Consider the following 7,383-nt stretch of genomic DNA (forward strand, 5'->3'; position numbering starts at 1 on the left):
CAATCAGGAGGGAGAAGACAGAGGTCCTGCCTGAGCCCAGGAAGTCAGCAGGCAGAAAGAGGCCCCCACACCCAATTATCAGGCCCCGAGAGGTAGGGTGGAAGGGCCTGGGAGGAGAATGACTTCTGCCTTAGGGATCAAAGTGGGCATCACTGGTCTCCCAGTTCTGGGCCTGGGCCCAGCCCAGGCAGGGACCACCTGCTGTCCAGGGCGCAATGGGAGAAGGAACGCTGAGCAGGCTGCCAGGGGTCTTCAGCCTCATGACGTCCTCTCAGCCAATCCACTTTTCTGTTACCTCCTGTGTGCTGGAGCAGCCCCTGCGCACTTCCTCCCCAGACCCCCAGGACACCTGCCTCACCCAGAAGTACCCCTTCAGCTTGGGCCTGGCTGAAAACTCACTCCTCACTCAGGCCTCTAAGGGGGACCACTTTGTGCCACTGTTATCAAAAGCAACAGAAAAGCCAATGCCACACTAGACAGCCAGGAGCCCAGCAGCACAAGTAACCCCCTGAGGTGCTTTGGGGACCACACCCCCGCCACTCTCACCCCAGCACAGTCTGGTTCCCAGGACTTTGGGATCCTTCTGGGGACCTCTCAGCATGATTAACACAGGCAGACGGGACCTGAAGGGGCCGTTGGTCCTTCTGAAAATGCTCACCAGGCAGTGTCAGTGTGGGGAGGCCACACGCAATTTATGGGGCCCTGCCCTGCACCTGCTCAGAGCCTCAGCCCTCCAGAGCCACTGGGAATGATTTGCTGTGGGTGGGGTCAGCCTGATGCTTCTCTGAGGTCTCTTTTCCTTTCAGTTTTTCTGAGTAACTGCGAGGACCACATGACTGCATGCTGAATACACTAGGGTGTGCAGAGCCCCATCCTGTGCAGGGAGGGAGCAAAGCAGCAGAGTGTCTGTGACCCACCTCCCACCTTTCCAATGCTACTACAAGATTAGAAAGAAACAGGTCGCGTGCGGGGGCTCACACCTGTAATCCCAGCACTTTGGGAGGCTGAGGTGGGCGGATCATGAGGTCAAGAGATCGAGACCATCCTGGCCAACAGGTTTAAACCATCTCTACTAAAAATACAAAAATTAGATAGGCATGGTGGTGCACACCTGTAGTTCCAGCTACTCAGAAGGCTGAGGTAGGAAAATTGCTTGAACCCAGGAGGCAGAGGTTGCAGTGANAAAAAAAAAAAAAAAAAAGAAAAGAAAGAAAGAAATGGTCATTTATCAGAAGCCATCTTTATTAAAAAAGATAAAACAGAGCAGGGCAGGAGAGAAGTGCTGCAGGAAACAGTCCAGGCTCCAGTGTTGCTCCAGGAGGGGTGGAGGGGCCCTCTGGTCTCCAGGAAGCTCCAGGCTGTCCTTCAGTTCACCCCTTTGGATAGGATGTCTTTGAAGGCCACGACAGTGTGGGCATCTTGCCTGGTTCCTACCTGTAGCCATTGGAGTCTACAGATGACCGACCTGTCAGGTTTTAATGTTCTTGGACCTCAGGGCCTTCATCCTCTCCAATGTAAATGCAAAAAGACATTTGAAATGGACTCTCTCAGGTGTTTTGCAATATCCAGTATATTTCCATTGACTCTGGCCACTCTGCTGTGCACTGGATGTCAAAACCTCTTCCTCCTGTCCATCTGAGACTTCGGTTGTTTGATCAGCAACCCCCCATTCCCTCCCTGTGCCACTCCCCGGCTCCAGTCACCATTGATCTACCCACGACTTCTATGAGGTCAGCTTTTTCCAATCACCATTTCCATGACATCATGTGGAATTGGTCTTTCTGAGGTGGTGTTGAAGCTAAGTAGCTTGATTTCATCATTCCATGGTGCACACATCCATCTAATCATCACATTCTACTGCATAAATAAATACGAGCATGACTTGCTAATTAAAACAATACTAACAAAAACATAATAAGTAAAATGCAGGAAGTGCGTCTTGACCACCCCGCATACTTGATTTTTGTCTTCACCACAGTCATCCCACTACTTCATTGGGGTGAGCTTATTTGCAAGAATTTTCTGTGCTGGGCACAAGCAATGCATTTGTAGAAGAAATGAAAGGCGTCTTCTGGCAGCCCTGTGGCAGCCCTGGTTTCTTGTCAATGAGGCTGACTTCACCGCCTCTGGCTGCCCAGCTTGGAGGAAGCTGGCTTCCTGCAGCGCTTGTCACTGGATCAAGGTTTTTTCTGGCTCTCCTCCACTACTGCTGGTGCTCGGGGTAGAGGAGGAACCTACAGGGTCATGCTGGGGGCTTCACTAAAACTGGCTTCCTCTGCAGGCCAGCAGGTGCACTGGCAGGAATGGTGGTCTTCTGTCCTGACTTCTGGCCCTCCTCGGGCAGCTGAATGTTAAAAGTGTGACAAGCTGGCTCGCTGTGAGCCCTTTTCGGTGGGAGAGGGAAGGCGGAAACTTCGGTGGATGGAGAAGGAGAGGTGGGAACCACAGGAGGAAGGGATAGTTCTCAGATGGTAGAGTGCTTCCTCTTTAGTTTTGGGCGCTCTAAAATGAGGTAGGTGGCCATGGGATAGTTGAATTTTCTTTCTACAAGTGACACGGAGATGCTCTCAGCTTGGAATCCCACGGCCACCATGAGCTGGGTTGGGGTTCAGGTGGTCCAGGAGCGGCTCTTTGAACCATGTCAGTGGCATCTTCTGGCCACTGTTCACCCACAGGTCCCTCATTGGTTGTTCCAGTAGGGACCACTCCCTAATGTCCAGCATATTAAGTACTTGTTAATAAATCTTTGAATTTGAAGAGGAAAAAATAGTGGGGAATAGTATCATCCTGAGATCATTTTTTTCCTGAGGTCTGCCAGGTTCCCTGAGTAGAAGGGCAGGGCCCCAGCCAACATGGAATACAGAATGATATGGAGGCTCCTGGGGCTGCTGGATTTCTGAAGAAAAGGTGGGAAAGGCTGAAGTGAAGACCTTTTTCACCAAACATTCCAGCCTTTGACTCTCCTTTGGTTGGACATAAGGACGGACTTAACTTTGGGGGTTGGGAAGGTCCGTGGGCCCCCCAGCATTAGGTAGGTGGCCATGGAATAATCCTATTTTTTTCCTAATCACATTCCTCGATGTGCCAGAATGTCATGGCCACCATCAGCCAGGTTGTTAGGGAGCCCAGGTGACTAGGGAGTGGCTGTATGTGGGGCCTGAGCATTTCCTGGCTCATTTATAAAAAAAGAATAATGGAAGGAAACATGTTTTGAGTGGCGCTTGTATCAGGCTCTAGGCTAGGTATTGGTTTGGTGTGCTTTGCTTTTGTTTTTCTACAAAACCTGAGTTCTGACTAGAGCCAGGAGTTAGATTCGTTTCTACATTTTCATCATTCCATGTTGAACAAATAGATATCTAGGTGACAGAGGGACAGATTATTAGCAAGTAAATTAAAAATGATTTAGCCAGAGAAAATGTAGCAGAAAAGGAGTCAGGGTGAGGGGATTAGGAATGGCAGAGAAGCAGCTGGGGGAGAGGGAGTTGGTGGCGGAGCTAGGACAAACAGAAAGGAGGAGGGGAGGGGGCCAGGGAAATAAAGTCTCAGAGGTCAGCAGGGATCAGAGCCACAGACTTAGTGGGGGATCAGGAGAGCAGGAAGCTGCGTCTACCTTGGAAAGGTGGAGAGAGGACTGCAGTGAGCAGGGCGGGGAGGAAGGGGGAGGGGCAGGGCAGAGGAAGCAGGGGACAGACAGGAGGAAGAGATGGGGACCTGGGTGGGGCCAGGGGTGGCGGGGGAGAAGGGGCCCTCTGGTCTTCATGAGGCTCCAGGCTGTCCTTCCCTCCCCACAGTTCCATTCTGGCTGCAGGAGGCTTCCAGCTCCATCCCCTGGGAAGTGGAGAGTCGGGGAGAAGAGCCTGAACTGGGAGTTTCTGCTCATCTTCCCCAACTAGAAGTTAGGTAAGGACAACCTTCAGGACAGGGCCTACCCGATGCACAGTCGGTACTCACATGTGTTTCTTGTTGGTGAAGAGATTTAGTTATTCTGTTGTCAAATATCAGCCCCTGCTGTGGGCCAGACCCTGGGCCAGGCAGGTAAATGGGAAAGCCCCCTCCTAGAGAGAGGATGCAGTGACAAACAGTGGGAAAGGGGTGGCTCTGAAGATGCGGCTGAGGAAGGGGTGACTGGTCCCTCCGGTGGGAGGAGAGATGTTTCACAGGAGCTGCTTCGCTGGGTCCAGAAGGAGGAGTGGCTGGGGGAGGGCATTGAGACCCTGGGTAGGATATGGGTGCCGAACCAGTAGGAGCTGAGATTGCACCATCCTGGGTGACAAAGCAAGACTCCGTCTCAATTCTCTCTTTTTTGTTGAGACAGAATCTTGCTCTGTCACGCAGGCTGCAGTTCAGTGGTGTGATCTTGGCTCACTGGAACCTCTACCTCCTGGGTTCAAGAGATTTACTGAGAACGAGCTCAGTCAGGAGACCCCCCCACCCAGGCAGCGCTGAAGGTATATGAGAGGCAGACACCCAGGTAACACAACCTGGGTGGATCTATCTGGGGACCAGCAGCCTGAGAGCCTGCGGGACTGACAACTCTCCAGACTGAAGGCCCCGAGCAGATTTTCATCCATGTATTTAGTTACCCTTTGACAGGTGAGTCTCATTAATACACAGGTGTTCCACGTATACACATAACTCAAGAATATACCAACTAGGCAGCTGTTACCCACCTACCACTAATTACAAACTAAAAGTATCTTCCACAAGGGAACCATGGGGGCAGGGTAAATTTAATGTTCCTCCACAGAGATTCTCCTGCTTCAGCCTCCTCAGTAGCTGGGACTACAGGTGCCTTCCACTACACACTGTTAATTTTTGTATTTTTAGTAGAGATGGGGTTTTGCCATGTTGGCCTGGCTGATCTTGAAATCCTGGCTGCAAATGACCTACCCACCCCAGCCTCCAAAAGTGCTGGGATTACAGGCATGAGCCATCGTGCCCAGCTTCAATAATCTGTTTCATGAAAATAATAATAATCCAGCATGGTGGTGCATACTTGCAGTCCCAGTTACTCAGGAGGCTGAAGTGAAAGGATTGCTTGATGCTGGGAGGTCGAGGCTGCAGTGAGCTACGATTGTGCCACTACTCTGCAGCATGGGCAACAGGGGGAGACCTTGTCTCAAAAAACAAACAAGAGTAGTTTGAACTTGCAAAAGAAAGGATTAGCACACTTGAAGATAGAGTGATAGACATTATGCAATCTGAAGAACAGAGAAAAAAGACTGAAGAAAAATGGAGTCGCAGGAAATATGGGGCCCTACCAAGTTACACAATGGGAGAGCACAAAAGAGGAAAAAATACTAAAACAACGATGGCTCAAGTTTCTTAAATGTATTGTAAGACATTAATGTACACATCCAGGAAGCCCAGTGAAATCCACATTAGATAAACCCAAAGATCTACACAAATAGAAGAACACCCCTGGGGTCAGAACAAATCACAAAGGCCTTCCTCAGAAACTATCCCTTCAGAAGATCCTGAACTTGGTTGGATCGGCTGTGTAAACTAAAACACAATTTAAACAATATTTAAAGCCAAAGGCTAGGAAGAAATCTTGAAAGCAGCAAGAGAAAAATAACCCATCATTAACAAGGGAACTCCCAAAAGATTAACAGCTGACTTCTCATCAGAAACAATAGAGGCCAGAGGGAGTAGGATTACATTATCAAGGTGCTCAAAAAAACCAAAAACACCCATCAACCAGGAGTCCTATATACAATAAAGTTAACTCAAAATGCATCAAAGACTGAGACCTAAGAGCAAAAACTATAGAAAAAAGTATAGAGTAGCCAGGTGCAGTGGCTCACACCTGTAATCCCAGCACTTTGGGAGGCTGAGATGGGTGGATCACCTGAGATTAGGAGTTCCAGACCAGCCTGTCCAACATGGTGAGACCCAATCTCTATTAAAAATACAAAATTAGCTGGGCATGGTGACACCTGCCTGTACTCCCAGCTACTCAGGTGGCAAGGCTGGAGAACTGTTTGAACCCGGGAGGTGGAGGTTGAAGTGAGCTGAAATGATGCCACTGCACTCAGCCTGGGCAACAAGAGTGAAACTGTCAAAAAAAAAAAAAAAAAAAAGCATAGGGTAAATCTCCATAAATTCAGATTTGCAATGGCCTCTTAGATATGATATCGAAAACATGAGCAACAACAGGAAAAAACAAAATTAAACATGCACGTGCTTAAAAGGACACCACCAAGAAAGTAGAAAGACAATCTAAAGAATGGGAGAAAATACTTGCAAATCACATCTGATAACTTGTTTCTAAAATATGTAAAGAGCTTCTACAACTTAAGAAAGAGACAAAAGCTGTGGAAAGGATTCACACAGATATTCGTCCAAAGAAGAGTTACAAATAACGAAGAAAAGATGCCCAGCATCATTAGCCACCAGGGAAATGTAAATGAAAACCACAATGAGTTGCCACTATCATCCAATAGGACGGCTCCAATTAAAAAGCCTAATAACAAGTGTTGCCAAGGATGCGGAGATATTGGAATGCTCACACACTGCTCGTGGGAATGTGAAATGTGTGGCGACTTGGGAAAACACTCTGACCATTTCTCAAAAAGGTAAATAGAGAGTTTCCACATAACTCCAGCAATTCCACTCCTGGGTATATACCCAACGGAAATGAAAATATGTCCCCACAAAAACCTGTACACAAATGTTCATAGCAGCATTGCTGATAATAGTCAAAAGGTGAAAACTACCCAAATGTCCAACAATGATGAATGAATGAACAAAATGTGGCATAGCCATATGATGGATTACTATTTGGCCATAGAAAGGACTGAAATACTGACACACGCTACAACGTGGATGAAACTGGAAAACGTGTGAAGTGCAAGGAGCCAATCACAGAAGACCACACATTGTATGATTCCATTTACGTAAGATATTCAGAACAGCCAAAGCCATAGAGACACCAAGTAGATCAGTGGTTTGTTCAAACCTGGGACAGAGCACAAACACGTGTATGTCTGTGTGTGTGTGTGTGTGTGTGTGCACAATAACAGGGAGGTGACAGCTGGAGTGAATGGGTTTCTTTGTGAGGTAACGGAAACACTATACCAGTGACTTGGTGCCCAACTCTGTGAATGAACTAAAAAGCCCTGAACTGTATGCTTCAGGTGTGTGAATTGTATGGCATGTGAATAACCTCGATACAGCTGTGATTAAAACAACAGAAATCAGCTAGAGGTGCACAGTGACTGCCCTTGGACCTGGCCCGTGCACTCCAGTTTGCCGCAGTCCCCACCACCCCATTACTCCCGACACCGCCCCTCGGAGCCAGGTCCATTTAGCACAGCACTTCCAGCTGCGTTCCTCACACCCTGCTGCTTCCCCTTAGACTTTACACCTGTGCGGGCCCAG

This window comes from Cebus imitator, unplaced genomic scaffold (assembly GCF_001604975.1).
Source record: "Cebus imitator isolate Cc_AM_T3 unplaced genomic scaffold, Cebus_imitator-1.0 Scaffold457, whole genome shotgun sequence".
In the NCBI taxonomy this organism is placed as follows: Eukaryota; Metazoa; Chordata; class Mammalia; order Primates; family Cebidae; genus Cebus; species Cebus imitator.